This window comes from Marmota monax, unplaced genomic scaffold (assembly GCF_021218885.2).
Source record: "Marmota monax isolate L192 unplaced genomic scaffold, Marmota_monax_Labrador192_F-V1.1 WCK01_AAM20220418_F8-fsc00002, whole genome shotgun sequence".
NCBI lineage: Eukaryota > Metazoa > Chordata > Mammalia > Rodentia > Sciuridae > Marmota > Marmota monax.
In genome coordinates this window covers 32,195,702-32,211,908 of record NW_026693571.1, presented here as the reverse complement: position 1 = coordinate 32,211,908, position 16,207 = coordinate 32,195,702, and the positions used below count along the sequence as shown (strand labels likewise).

At 39.1% G+C, this 16,207-nt stretch overlaps 1 long non-coding RNA gene across 1 annotated transcript; it reads right to left on the bottom strand.

The window, feature by feature from the left end:
* Positions 1–576: 576 nt before the first annotated feature.
* On the bottom strand, positions 577–2,944 carry LOC131424720 (uncharacterized). Its single transcript, XR_009228184.1, has 2 exons — positions 2,826–2,944; positions 577–1,180 (listed from the first exon to the last, which is right to left on the bottom strand). It is a non-coding gene; the product is annotated as an uncharacterized LOC131424720 (long non-coding RNA).
* Between the last annotated feature and the right edge of the window lie 13,263 nt (positions 2,945–16,207).

Sequence of the window (16,207 nt, the reverse complement as noted above, 5' to 3'; positions counted from 1 at the left end):
AGTCAGTCCTTGTTGCGTTCTTGATCATCTTTGGTCCTGATCTTCATCACACTCTTCTTTATGTGCAGAAGCTTCTGTAAGCTTTTTTATAATTAGGTGAGCTAATTATAATTACTATAGTCAAGGGCTCTGTATAGCTAATTGAAAGCATCCCTCTCTGAAAATTCCCTATTTGTGTGCTGGAACTCCCATCTTCCAAGGCATCTAGGTTGCAAAGTTCTTAGTAGAGGAGAGGAATCTGTTCATTTGAGTATGTCAGTTGTTGTAGTTTTGTTGTTGTTGTTCATCAGAGTCACGGGTCTTGCTATATTACCAGGCTGCCTCCAACTCCTGGGCTCAAGTGATCCTCCTGCCTCAGCCTCCTGAATCACTGGGATCACAGATGCACACCACTGTGCCCTGTTGGCCTGTGGTTTTAATGATGCTGGAAAGAGAAAGGAAGGAGGAACCTAAATGAAGAATAGTAATTTTTTCATAACTTAAGAAGAAAAAAAAAAGGAGGTCTTGGCTTTTGAGAGGGGACCTCTCATTGAAAAGGTCGGGCGAACGTCGGAGGAAAAGACCACCAAGAGACTGTCTCATGCAACAGCAAAGGGTTTATTGGGGGTCCAGCATGCTGGGGCTCAGAGCTCACTTCGGAGGAGCGGAGATCAAAGAGCCCCGAGTACAGCTTGAGCAGGGCTTATATACATTTTTTGGAAAGGGGCAGGGGCTTCACATACAGCATAACAAATCATCACACACCACGGAAACATTAATCAACAACTCTTAACCATGATTAGTACATTCACTGGCAGGAACAGGTCGGGTAGGGGTGATTGGTCAGCACAAAGAAGGGTATACATATGAACTGATTGGCTTAAGTCCTGAGGTGTGTATGTGCAGGACTGCACAGTTTCTGGATGGGGAGGGGGTTGTTTTTACAGAGCAACCAGATGGTCAGGGGAGATTTCAACATACATTTCAGTGGCTTTTTCCGGGAGTTGTTTTAAACTTCCACATGAATTTCAGGTTCCAAATACAACTTAATAGAACTTAAAAACTTTACAGAACTTGAAACAAATCTTATCTTTCACATTTCAATTTCTTTAACCTTTCATCAGTAACCCATAATGGGAAGTGTAGTCTTCAGCTTCACAGGCTTAGGGTTAGCAATTCTGAGAGCAAAAAGAGAAAAAAGCTAAAAGAAATAGAGGAGAGAAACCAGAATTAGTTTTTCTCTACAAGAATATTCCACCAACTCAATACATATTTCGATTCATTTGGGTTTCTTCTGTTTCATTGTTTTAGAAACTTAAAAAATAATTTTACAATTAAGGAAAATATTTACGTTGTTTATAAGTAAAATCCTCAAATAAAAGATATTTAGAGAAATCTAGTGTTTATCCTTGTTAACTCCATTTGCTCTCCTTTTTCTTATAATATTTCAAAAAATATAGCCACATATGCATTTATGATCATATCCTCACTTTTCTTAAAGAAATGGTGGAACAAACTTTTTCTACCTTGTTTTTTTTTCTTTTAATACATTGGAGATCACTCTGTAGCATTATGTAAAGAATTCTCTCTCATCTGTACAAAATGCTTAATTCTATGCATTTACTATAATTTATTTAACCAGTCCACTACTAATTATCATTTGAGGTATTTCCAATTTTTCGTTATTTTAAATAGTGCTACAAAATATAGCTTTCTGCAGTCTCATATTTTTTGCAGACATCTTTGGAATAGACTTCTAAGAGGGATATTGCATATATAAATTGGAAAGACATATATAATTTTACTCAGTATTGCTAACTCCCCACCAATGGCTATACCACTTTGTAGTTATATCCACAATACCTAAGAATGGCAATTTGCCTATTTTCACCGGTAGAATATATTGTCAAACTTTTCTGACTTTGCCAATGTGATAGGTAAGAAATGGAAGCAAAGTAACCAACATTTCTCTTATCAATATCGTTGAAAATCTCATATGTTTAAGGGCTATTAGTATTATTTTTATGACTTTATGATCTGTGTAGCTTTATCGCTTTTGTGTGTGTGTGTGTGCGCACTTTAAGGTACTTGAAACTGAACCCAAGGCCTCATGCATGCTAGGCAGGCTCTCTACCACTGAGCTATACATTAGCTCTGTTTCTTGTGTTTTTCCTATTGGGTTTTGACTTTTTCATATGCTACTTTTAAGAGAAGGCCTTTAATCCTAGCTACTCAGGACGCTAAGGCAAGAGAATTGCAAATTCAAGGCCAGCCTGGATAACTTAGACCCTGTCTCCAAATAAAAAATAAAAAGAACTGGGGATGTAGCTCAATGACAGGGCACCCCTGGGCAAATCCAAGTATTGAAAAAAAAAAAAAGAGTGAATGAGCTAACATTCTAAAGAAGGACAACAAACACATTGCAAATTACAATAAAATGTAATAAGAGTAAGGATGGTTATAGTAATATATTTAATAAATGGCTATTTTGTTCACAGAGTGGTGGGAGCAGAGGGAAGATCACTGCCTTGGCCTGAGATGGAAGGGGAGAGGCTCACAGTGTGAGAAGGCTAGATTTCTTTGAGGTGATATCTAAACAGTGTTTTCAAGAGTGAGTAGAAAATAGGCAAAGGGAGAGAGAGCCAGAGGGTGGGGTGGGCGGAGAAGGCATTTTAGGCAAAGGGAACAGCTTGAGCAAAAGGCTAGAGGGGAGGAATCGCCAACAGCGCAGTACACGGCAAAAACACAAGCTGAGCACTGCTGCAGTCGTGACCAGGACTTTCCCTCACTGTGACAAAACCTGAGATAGACCAACTTATAAGGAGGAAAGTATTATTTTGGCTCACGATTTCAGAAGTTTCAGTCCATGGTCCGTTTTGCCTCATGTCTTTTGAGCCTGTAGCCAAGCAGAACATCATGGTGAGGAGTGTGCAGCAGAGCAAAGCGGCTTACCTCATGGTGTCTGGGAAGCAAAGAGAGACAGGAAGGGGCGGGATCCCAGTGGCTCCCTCAAGGGCACCCCCAATGACCTAACTTCCTTCCATTAAGTGGAGAGTGGGCTTGAGGAGCAGCCTGGTGTCGGGGTAGTTTTGAAGTAGTCTGGGAAAGCCAAAATGAGGATGTGCACCTGAACCAAGTCCTGGGTGACAGGAAGGGAGAGACTCTTCATGATCACGCACGAGCTGAAGAGAGGCTGTAAACAGGAAGGATGACCCCAGCTTCTCAGCTTGGTTCACTGGCAAAATAAGAGAAAGCAGAAGAGAAATAAAACTGAGGCCAGTAAATAAAGTGACGGTATTAACTTTAAGTAAAGCAATTAAATTAACAGGGTGTAGATTTGTATATGCTGCACAACAGGCTAATAGAGTAGCTAAAATTAAAGTCCAAATGGTTATAAAATATTGTGACAGTTACTGAACTCATTTTTAGGGATCAAATATGGTCTCCTCCCTTGGCCACCAAATGCTTTTTTTTTTTTCCTCCCCAGTACTGGAGATTGAACTCAGAGACATTCTACCACTGAGCTCCATTTTTTTTATTTTTTTTTTTTGAGAGCATCTCACTAAGTTACTGCAACAGACATTGAACTTGCAATCCTCCTTGACTCAGCCTTCTGAGTTTCTGGGATTACATGGCTGCACCAGATGCACTTCAGTTTGAGAAGATCACTGTTGTCAATGAATCCATAGTCTCTTCTAATGAAACTCAGGGTTTGACACAAATAAAATTGTGCTGTTATCTTGCTCTAATAAGTTAATAGCTATTTCAGAGTGAAAAATTACACTGAAGGTTAATGCAACCGTCCTTTAAAAATACCATTTAACACCAAAAACATTCACTGGAGTAAAGATAGCCTATTCAACAGATGGTGCTGGAAAAATTGGAACTCCACAAGTAACAAAATGAAATTAAACCCCTATCTCTTACCCTGCACAAAACTCAACTCAAAGTTGATCAAAAACTTAATGTACTAGAACAGAGACCCTACACCTAATAGAAGAAAAAGTAGTCCTAAATCTTTACCATGTCAGCCTAGGATCTGATTTCCTTAACAAGACTCCTAAAGCACAAGAAGTGAAATCTAGAATAAATAGATGAATGAATTAAAAAAATGTGGCATTTATATACAATGGAATATTACTCAGCAATAAAAGAGAATAAAAACATGGCATTTGCAGGTAAATGGATGAAGTTGGAGAAGATAATGCTAAGTGAAGTTAGCCAATCCCCAAAAAAACAAAATGCTGAATGTTTTCTCTGATATAAGGAGGCTGATTCATAGTGGGGTAGGGAGGGGGAGCATGGGAGGAATAGACGAACTCTAGATAGGGCAGAGGAGTGGGAGGGGAAGGGAGGGGGCACGGGGTTAGAAATGATGATGGAATGTGATGGTCATCATTATCCAAAGTACATGTATGATGACATGAATTGGTGTGAATATACTTTGTATACAACCAGAGATATAACAAATTGTGCTCTATATGTGTAATAAGAATTGTAATGCATTCTGCTGTCATACATAAATTTTAAAAATTAATTAAAAAAGAAAAAATGTAATTTTATGAATTAAAACGAAAAAGCTTCTTCTCAGCAAAGGAAACAATCAACAATGTGAAGAGAGCCTACAGAATGGGAGAAAACCTTTACCTCATGCACCTCTGATACAGCCTCTCCAGGATATATAAAGAACTCAAAAAACTTAACACCTAAAAAATAAAAATAAAAAATAAATAATCTAATCAATAAATGAGCTAAGGAACTGAACAGACATGTCACAGAAGAAGCAATACAATCAATCAACAAATATGTGAAAAAATGTTCAACATCTCTAGTAATTAGAGAAATGCATATCAGAACTACTCTAAGATTTCATCTCACTTCAGTCAGAAAAGCAGTTATCAAAAATACAAGAAACAATAAGTGTTGGCAAGGATGTGGGGGAAAATGTACACTCATACATTGCTGGTGGGACATTCCTCAGAAAACTTGGAATAGAACCACCATTTGACCCAGCTCTCCCAATCCTTGGTGTATGCCCAAAGGACTTAAAAATCAATATACTACAGTGACACAGTCACATCAAAGTTTATAGCAGTTTGATTCACAATAGCTAAACTATGGAACCAGCCTAGGTGTCCTTCAGCAGATGAATGGATAAAGAATGAAATTAAGGCATTTGCCAGTAAATGGATAGAGTTGGAGAATATCATGCTAAGCGAAATAAGCCAATCCCCCAAAAAAACAAAGTCCAAATGTTTTCTCTGACATACAGATGCTAATTCACAATAAGGGGGCGAGCAGCTAGGAAAGAACAGAATTGTTTTAGATTAGGTAGAGAGGAGTGAAGGGAGGGAAGGGAGAATGGGGGAAGGAAGTATAGTAGAATAAATCAGGCATTATTATCCTATGTACATATATGATTATAAGACTGGTGTGATTCTACATCATGTACACCAGAAGAATGAGAAATTATTCTCCATATATGTATGATGTGTCAAAATGCATTCTACTGTCATGTATAACTAATTAGAATAAATTTTTTAAAATCTAAAAAAAATACAATTTTAACATTTGAGAAAAAATCAAGTTACGTATTTTAATGACATGAAAATGACACAAACTAGAAACTTTTATGATACAGTACTGATCTACCTTTCCAGATGAACATAGGTCAGAATTTGCTAAAATTATGTAATATTCAAATATTCTTTTACCTGGGCTAGGGTTGTCACTCCATGGTAGAACACATGCTTAACTTTCAAGAAGGCCCTGAGTTCAGTCTCCAACCTGCCTCCCCACAAAATGTGGCTCAAATATCCTCTTAGTAAGCACACTTTGCAAATTGGGAAGCTTTGTGAATCATATATGTGTGATTTTGCCTATTACTTTTTCTTTCTTTTCTCTATCTCTCTCTCTCTTGTGTGCATGTGTGTCTCGTGCTGGGGACTGAACCCAGGCCTTGTGTATGCTACACAATTGCTTTACACTGTGCTACACACCCAGTCCTTTCCTGATACTTTTCAGTCCCAAATATTTTCATGCAATTCCTGTTTTCAGGAAATAATCTGAAAAACATACCAAATAAAGTCACAGACTTGGTCTCAAATCCCAACAACCCTTCAGGTAACGTTGGCAAGTTGCTTTCTTATACAATGAAAATTACTGTGCTGACTTATAGGCAAATGGGATATAGTGTGTAAAGTGCTTTTTGCTGTCCCTGGCACATAGTATAAAGTCAATAAAATTTATCCATAATATTAGTCTCATCACTGTCTTCTTCATCCTTTACCCTATTCTTTCCTGAGAAGATACATTAGACTAGGACACATTTAAACTGTGACCACCATCACTATACTTCTTATATTTGGATAAGCAAGACCAGCTTGGGAAAGGATCTGTAGTCTTTCTTCTCCTCCTTTAGCTTTAATTCAAATATTTGCACCCAGAGTAGAGGGTTGCTAATCCCAGCCAGTCCAATCAACTCAATTCCCCACAATCATAGTTAATTAATTGGGGATTAGAAAACAGATAGGTGTTTTCTATAAAAACACAGTGTTAGAAAACTAAAACTACAAAATATTTCAATCACTATTTAATTACCCTAATTGCTATACTATCCATTAAAAGACAGTAAACAATTTAAAGCAGGTGTTATAGACGTGGTGAACAGTCATATCTCACAAATGTGTGAATTATTATTAAACATGACGTTAGCTATGACAGATATTGAGCTGTTCATTTTTCCCATGAGAGATCTGATACAGGAGGTTAGTTGAGGTGTAAGAGTAAAAGAAATTGAAGTTAAAGTGTAAAAGACCGGGTATTGTAAAGTTTCTAAGCTGCAAAGCCTGAGTTAAAATGTAAAGGACCAGGTATTGTTAAGTTCCTATGCTACACCCAAAACCTAAAATTCCTGTAGCTGTTAGGACAATTCTCGGGACTGCCCAGTAAATACTCCCCCTGACCATCTAGTTGTTTAATAACCTAGGACCCTGTGCAGCTTGGCACGTAGGCATCTCAGGGCCTAAACCAATCAGTTTGAATGCGTACCCCGCTTTAGAACTGACCTATCACCCCCACCCGACCTGTTCCCACCAATGAATGTGCTAATCAGGTTTGAGAGTTGTTGTTCGATTTTCCCGTGCCTCATGATGATTTGTTCTGATGTATGCAAAGCCCCCGCCCTCCCCAAAAAGTGTACTTAAGCACTGCTTAACCTCTGCTCGGGGCTCTTGGCCGCTCTCCCTTCTTGAGTGAGCCTGGAGCCCCAGCGCGCTGGATTGGATCCTCAATAAATCCCCTTTTGCTGTTGCATGAGCCGGTCTCTTGGTGGTCTCTTCCTCCGATGTTCGCCGGACCCTTACAGAGGGCTAGCCAAAGATACTGAGGGAACTAAAGAGGAAGGACTAAGGACCCAATGCTCCTGATTCTCAGTTCAGGGTGCTTTTTTCCCCATTTTTTCTTACAAAAATACCTGTCATCTCTCTCTCTCTCTCTCTCTTTTTTTTTTTTTTTTTTGGTGCTGGGGATCAAACCCAGGGCCTTATGCATGCAAGGCAAGCATTCTACCAACTGAGCTCTATCCCCATCTCCCCTGTCATCTCTTTTCTCATTCATGGTGCTGTGGCTATCAAAAGCTCTTGGCAAAATGAATGTCTAACAAATGTGGTTTGATGGCCATAATGACAAAAAGAATAAAAAAAAAAAAAAGCTCTTGGCATTTGCTCTAGTGGTCTTTCTTCTGACACACAGTTAAATTTTCTGGCGAAGGCTTCTTCACTCATCAATGAGCAAATCTAACTGGGCACTTACTGTGTGCCAGACACTATGCTAAACACTTCCCCAGAATTCTGCACAATAATAGCATGACATAGAGTTATTACTCTGATCTATTGGCAAGGTGAGTTCCATGGGTGAGCGTCAAAGTTTTGTCTTATTGTAGGTCCATGGCAAAGAATGTTGGTCCCCAAATCTGATTATTTTTGAGTTTTTGTAACTGAAACCTAATTTTGATCTTTAACAAACATGTTTTTCAAATGCTATTTTAACATGGTTGATTTTTCCATATGAAAAAGTGATCATGGTTAGAAACTTATTCTCTCTGTGAGCTTTTGTAACTTCCCAGCCTGTGAGTGCAAATGAGGTGACAATAACATTCAATCTTAACTTTCCCACCCTTGTAGCTACAGGAAATCAACCTCCTTCCAAATTTTGGGTTTTTTTTCCATCTACCAGCACAAATCTCTGTGGGGTCCCAAATGCCCAGATTTCCTTTTCTATTCTCCTATAAGATGTTCTTCAAGTGTTTTGGCTTGTTTGGTTTGGTTTGGTTGGGGGTGTTTGTTGTTATTGTGCTTTTATTTTGGTGCTGAGGATTGAACCCAGAACCTTGCACATGCTAAATATGCACTTCACCACTGGGCCACACCCCCAGGCCTGCTCTTCAAGCATTACCTTGGCTACTGTTCAAACATGTTTACTTAAACTGGTGAAGTGCCTCTCCACACTAAACATTGGTCAGACTGAAATTGCTCATCTCTTGTCACAGCTCACTAATTGCCACTGGGTTCTTAGCTACCATTCCATTCCTGATACCACCTTTCTGACTCAAGACTCTGTCTCAACAAGAAGGGAAGCAAGTCCCTTCCTCAATGAGATGCTTCCTTATAGGGGCACCATCACTTTCTTGGGCTCCAAAGGGCAACCCAATTATGAGCTGTAGCTCTTTGAGATATTTAAGGCATAGTGCTGGCTGGTGGGGTCAGGTGAGGGAGTTTTGATCTGGAAACTCCTCCACTCCAACCCCCATGTCTTTTGTAGAATCCCCTGCGCCAGGCCATACTTTGTCCTTGCTCCTGTGCAGTTCTTTCTCATTCTAGGAGAAATCTACCTGTAGAAATTTTCTCTCCTCCTTCATCAGCTCCCTGTTTCCTATCCCAGTCTAGTTCATCAGACATGGTTCAAGTTATTTTTCCTAGAACCTCCCAGTGCTGAAACTGCAATTGGCTGCCCAAAGGGAAGCAGAGAGGAGATGTTTCCTGAGTACACACCCCAAAGCAACCCTTCTGACCTTAAAATTGAATGCCATCTAGAATGGATGCATATTCTTTCATACACTCTTCGAAAATCCTACGCTCTTCGAAAATGCTTCCTTAACATAAATGTCTGAAGCTGAGTGTCCTATGTTCATCCATCTTCCTGACACTAAGCATAATTTACAACAGTCTATGATCCAGGATTTGTTTTCATTTCAGGCTACTGATGTTGCCATGAGAAGACATAATTTTCTAATATTTGCCATTCATTGCCATGCCATAGATGAGCATTTAAATTTATGGAAATTGATCCCTAAAGAGAGTGATAATTACAAACATAAAATGTACTTGAATTGAATTATAAATTAATTTATAATACGGACATTTGGACCAGTCTTAAGGAAAAAAACTCTGGTTTGAATATCTTTTTTTTTAGCAAATTCAGTAGGATTTCAATGGGAAAATGAATTTTATTCTTGTATATTTAATTAGGATTTTTTAAAAAAACTTTTTATTTAAACTCTAATATCATATATAACATTTTACAATGTTCTTTTAAGAGGCCAGGAACATTTTGAGCAGAGGAACATGCTGACATCTGGGAAAGAAGGCACGAGTCTGGGACCTTCCTGGTACTGGAAATAAGACCATCCGCCTCTTTTCCACCACACAGCCTAGATGGGAGAAGTTCAAACAAAAGCAGGTTAAAACGTCATGTAATAAGGACAAATATGGTTATGGTGAGGAATTAATCTGAGGACTGTGGAACTGGAGGGAAAATAGCAAGATGAAAGAGATGAGCCCAGGTAGAACAAGGCGGTGAGGGAAGGGCATCAGGGCACTGAGGAAGACTGTCATCAGGATTTCTCTAGGCTGCAGGAACCAGGAAACCTGAAAAAAAGTCTAATTTCAGGAAACACAGAATCTTAAGTTATTTATTCCTCTTTTTATCTCTATTTTTTTCCTTGTTTTGGTTCCTCATGAATGCTAGGCAAGTGCTTTACCACTGAGCCACATCTCAGCCCTACTAGCACATATTTAGGGGTAAAATTGGGGTAATAAATAGCATACAGCATTTCATTTGAAGTTGTAGCAGTGCACATCGACAGGAAACCTGAAAATTTCAGATGCAGGCATCTGACATTGACATATAACAATTACCCAAACAAAAGGGTAGGCCAAAATGACCATTTGTTAATTATTTTAAAATAATTTGTTTTATAATTATAAGAAGTTTAAGTACTCGGGTATTTGATTGTTTAATCATCCAGATTCTTGATCCCAACCTTATCAATCCACCAGAGCGCAGACATTTTCACGTTGATGAAATCATAGACACATTATTTATTTTGGAGGACTCACATTCTTAATATAAGTTGGAAAAAAAAGTATTCTTATAATAGCTAATGCTGATGTTCTCTTAGGCTGAAAACTTACTTTATTATTTTTAAGTTATTGAAGGTAAAGAAGGAGAAGCCCTTAGGGCATGGCCTAAAAGGAGCTGGCAAAACAGAGATAGTTTTAAAACATTCCCCCCCAAAGAGGTAAAAGGAATTGGAGATGAAGAATAGCAATCAGAGAGAAAGGGCTGGAAGGATAAGTGAGAAGGCAGGTTGAAGAGGATGGTAGGCAAGGACTGCACAAGAATGGGGTATTCATTATCTATTGCTGCATAATAAATTATTGTAAAACTTAGTAACTTAAAACAACAAACATGGGGCTGGGGTTGTGGCTCAGTGGTAGAGCACTTGCTCGCATGTGTGGGGCACTGGGTTCGATCCTTAGCACCACATAAATAAATAAATAAAGACACTGTGTCCATCTACAACTAAAAATTAAGAAAAAAAATGGCATTGTTTCTAGCTTGGGATGTTTCATGAGGTTGCAAATAAGAGGCTGAGGCCTTATGTGAAGATTCAGTGGGCATGGACCTGATTCCAGGTCACTTATGTGGTTGTTGGCAGGATTCACTGCCTTGTGGGATACTAGACCATGATGTGCCTGTCCATAGGCATCTCAAAGTTGGCAGTGGCTTCCTCGAGATGCAGAAAGTAAGACAGAGCACCCAAGAGAGAAGTCATGCCATTTTGTCACCTAATTGAGAGGCAAAATACAACTACCTCTGCCTCACTCTATTTGCTAGAACTGAGTCACAAAACCCAGCTCACACTGGAGGGAAAGACATTATCCAATGCATGTATGAGATTCATTCATGAATGACACAGGGCATAAGTGTAGGAGGTGGAGGTCACTGGGGACCATTTAGATGTAGGCTGCCTGGTGCAGAGAGCCAGTACGAAACCCTCCTGTGTGGCTGGGGGAATTTAATGGTGGGGATGTTGAATACTAAGCCCTATACAGCTGCTTCATTCTCTTCTGCATCCAAATTGACTTTTGTACCTCCCAAGTGCTGAAAGATGACCTATCCTTAAAAGAGGAATGATGGGGTAGGGCCAGTAGTAGGGATTTGGAAGTTATCCAGCCTTTAATATGTGCTTGTCTAATTCCAATATTCTTTGAGGCCTTTTAGAGCATTCAACTTTTAGTGATAAAGAGTTCTTGGGGCTGGAGTTGTGGCCCAGTGGTAGAGCGCTTGCCTAGCATATGTGAGGCACTGGGTTTGATCCTCAGCACCACATAAAAATAAATAAAATAAAGGTATTGTGTCCATCTACAATTTAAAAAAAAAGAGTTCTGTTAGACCACTTATATTCTGGAAGCTAACATTTTATAATGTTAAACATATTATTCATGTTTTCCTAAAACAAACATCTACTCTTGTGCGTTTTTAAAAGTTTTTAAAAATATTTTTTAGTTGCTGATGTACCTTTTTTTTTCTAAAGTTTATTTATATGTGGTGCTGAGGATTGAAGCCAGTACCTCACCCATGCTAGGCAAGTGCTCTACCACTGAGCCACAACCCCAGCCCTGCATTTTTAAGTTTTTTAAACAGCTATTAAAAGTAGTTTTAGTTATTGACAAACTGAATAATCAACTAAGGAATAAATTTACTCTAAAAAGTTAGTTAATCCTAAACCAGGCACAGAGGCACACACCCAAAATCCCAGTGACTCGGGAGGTTGAGGCAAGAGGATTGCAAATTCAAAGCCAGCCTCAGCAATTAAGTAAGACCCTCAGCAACTTAGTGAGATTCTGCCTCAAAATAAAAAATAAAAAGGACTGGGAATGGAGCTCAGTGGTAAAGCACCCCTCGGTTTAATCCCCAGAAACAAGAAAAAAAAATTAATACTAACAGAAAAAGAAAAAATCTATACATACACATACCTATATTTATTTATTTGCCTGTACTCATCTATTTTCGCTATATATGTATACATATACATATATATGCATATATATATATATATATATGCATATATATATATATATACACACATTCTCTATATACATACATATAGAGAAACACATCCCGCCCCTCTACCACAGTACTTGCCCATGGAACCTGGGGCCTCATGCCTCATGCATGCTAGGCAAGCACTTCGCCACTGAACTACATCCTCAGCCCAGCCCACCCAAGCACCTAAGCACACTTTTCTTGCTAATTTTATATTTTTTAAATCTCCTCTGATTCTTTATATTTTATCTGACTTTGTTAAGGGGAAATTTTACACAAGAGTTTGAATAAGAAACATTCTTCTCATTCCTGCCTGGTTCCCTTGCTTGACTGATTACATTTTATCTACTAATGCTTATCATCCATATTTAGAAAGCTGAGTCTCCATCAGCCATCTATCTTGATCCCTTTATCTGCTGTGATACAAAGTCACATTACAACAGATTCTTGGTAATCTGAAAAAACACCAAGATGCTCTTAGATAACGAAATACCCCAGTAAAGTAGAATTCCCAGCATAACAAAACAAGCTCTGGGAAAGAGGAGAGAGGGGCGAGGGGAGAAAAAGAAAAAAAAGTAAGGTTGTCCAGCCCCAGATCTTTGGAAAGGGCTGCTCTCGGGGTCTATAGAACCCAAGGGAGGAGAGGTCAAGAAGACGTCTTGCCTGCTGCTTGGCATTCTGAGACTTTGACCTTAGTCATCTGAGAGTCTGTGTGTTCAGAAATTATTAAACCGAGTAAGAAGACAGGGTTCCAACATGAGAACGGTGTAACCACAGGACTTGGTAAGCACGACCTAGAGAAAAGCTCAGAGGTAAAGTAGAAGGGCTCCCATCCCCACCATTTAGAGAAGAGGCTACTTACCGTGGGGTGTGCTTACCTTCCCTCTGAGATGTTCATTTATTCTCAGGTGCTTTCTGCAGTCTGTAAAAGTACTGTTTTGCCTTTCTCTGGGCCACCTGAACCAACTTAAACATCGGATAGTCTCAGGCCGCGCCCAAAGCACAGTATTTGAGAACAGACGTGGCCTCTGTTTCAGACGAAGTAATTGACCATTTTGCACAACCACAAAGTGGGGGGCGGGGGCGCCAGGGGAGCTTTCCTGAGCCTGTGCCGGTCTCGTGTTGCAGCCGGGCCACTGGCTCCTGCGCTGGGTGCGCTGGAATGTCTGGCCCGGGAAGTGCAGTGAAATGCCCTCATTGTGCCGCTCGCCCCGCGCATGTTTTCCCACGTAGAACATTCAAAATGCTCAGTTCCCTGGAAAATGTTCTAAAGAGGTTTCACAGTATTAGGCTTTGTCTTCTCATCTTTCACAAAGGCAGTCAGCCCTCTGTTCAGAACGGGCTTTCCCTTCCATAGGCATTTCTCTTGGCGCAGAGCCACGTGGACGTGAGTTACCGCCATGGAGCTGCAGGGGAGAGAAGCCCAGCCACGAGCAGGGGAGGGGACACCTCATCAACACCCAGGAGGACAAGGGATTGAAATGCCGACCTACAAAAATATTGTCAAAGAAATTTGTTCACAAAGATAGCTGATGATATTGTTTTGAAAACCCAAAATAATTAACCAAATGTGCAGAGTTCAAAAAATGACTTAAAATCAGAATATAGGGCTATGCATGTAGCTCAGTGGTAGAGCACTTGCCTAGCATGTGGCAGGCCCTGGGTTGGGTCTTTAGCACCACAAAATGATAATAAAGTAATAAAATAAAAGAGTATGAAAACGGGCTTTTAGTTAACATAATGTGATTTGAATGACTTGAAATAACAAGTGTCAAGCTTGGGGTGTAGTTCAGTAACAGAGCACTTATCTGGCCCTTACTAGAGGCCCTGGGTTCAGCCCCCAGCAGAGCCAAATAGATTTAAAAACACTAATAAATAAATAAATAAATGAATAAATACTGAATGTTGGGGTTATGTCAGATACATTAATGTTTACAAAAATTAACAATCACTGATTTCCACGAAAGAAAAGAATTTTCTGACTATTGTAAGTTTACAAAAAAAATGACAGGGATTTCAAAGAACTCACTGTCAAGTAAGAGAAAGCAGCATCAATTTGTCCCATTGTAGTGGATTCTACATTCAACACAGATTAGGTTATTTTCTAAAATTTGAATAAACAAGAAAACCCAGCTGAACCAATTAAGCTCTTTTTAGTTCTGTTCTCTCACTCCACTCCAGTCGCAGACATTTTTATTGATTTTCTCAAAGCATCAGAACACCTTTAGAAATGGTTGAGAAGAGGTAAGAAAGCAGTTTGAAACAGATTTATGATCACAAGATTCACAGAGAGTGACTAAGAGATGGTGTGCAAACCCAGTGCTGTTTTTCTTTTAGTTGAAGAAGGGAGACTGGAGTCCAGGGCCTGAAGTATTCTAGGCAAGTGCTCTATCCCTGAACTACAAACTGCGACCCAGTGATATTAAACACAGCCAATTGGTTGATTTGGATATAGGATTTTCAGTCAGCTTTTCTTGAAAGCGTTTATTCTTCTGAAGGTTCTGAATTTTTCTGATTCTTTGGGAATATTATTCAACTGTTCTCTTTTTTTATATATATATTAAAGTCATGATCTATTTTTCAATGAGTTAAGAGCCACATGAATTTTTATGTTTGCCTGGAAAATAGAGTTGGACTTCCACAGATGTCCTGGAGTCCAAATGCATACTGCATTACATCCCTGATATATACTGTCACAGAAGGGACCAAAAGTAAATTTCATATTAGGTAAGTTTTGGTAAGAAATGAGCATAAAGCTCCACAGTTACAAGGTAATCCTTTGGTAAGACATCAAGTGACTTAGACATTACTATGATGGCGAAAATGATAATGCATTAATAGAAGATCTTCCCGTGTCCACGTACTCTGGCCTGGTACTACTCTTTTTGACCTTACTAGGGAAGCAATGAAAATAAAGTGAACAGTGACATTAATCAAACCTGTTTTATCTTGACAGCATTTGGAATTAATTCTTCTCACTGGGTGGCACTACCACTGTTCCATTTTATTTTTTTGCCTGTTTGTGCTGACTGACAACCCCTGTTAGGCTTGAGAAATGGGGTGTGACTCTCTAACTTTAGTATTTAATGGGGAGAGAATGGAGAGAGAGAAGTGCGATAGCATTTCAACAAATGTGTAGGAAGTTTCTGGTGATAGGAGTATAAAACTTAAAAAAGGGAGGTTGGAAAAGAAGGGGAATGGGGTGAGAGAAAAAAATCACTGTAACACAGTAATTGAAATCTCCAGCTTACATTCAGGTAGGCTTAAGATTAAATAAATATAAACACCTTATTGTTTAAAATCTGGAAGATGTTCCTAAGAAAGTGCTATTCTTTACATTTTCTCATGGAAACATAAAAACGAAGTGGGGCTGTATATCAGAGTAGCAGAGTTTTAGTAAATGTGGTTTGAATTATGTTCAGATGGATGCAAAGTGATGTTTTCTGGGAGAGGTGTCTAGCACATAGCTGTTTTTATTGCTTGAAACTGTTTAAGATTTGATATGGGCTTTTGAGGGGAGCTTCATCCTTCTTAAAAATCTAATACCAAGCTGCTCAGAAGAAAGGATTAGGTCCGCCATTTCCCATAACTCTCCCCACAGTGCCTGGTACTTTGTACACAAAAGGAACTAAGAAATATTGTGTCTAAATTGCTGAAGTATCACATCTAAAGCATCTTCATCACCACATGCAGACCAAAAGGAGACCATTTACACTATGGTTATTTCCAAAATCCCTAGTTACTAATTAATGCAATTTTATCTAACATCAGACATAACATCTATTTAGAACAATAACAGTGATATCTTTTATTCTGTCATTCTCATTCTGCCATTTTT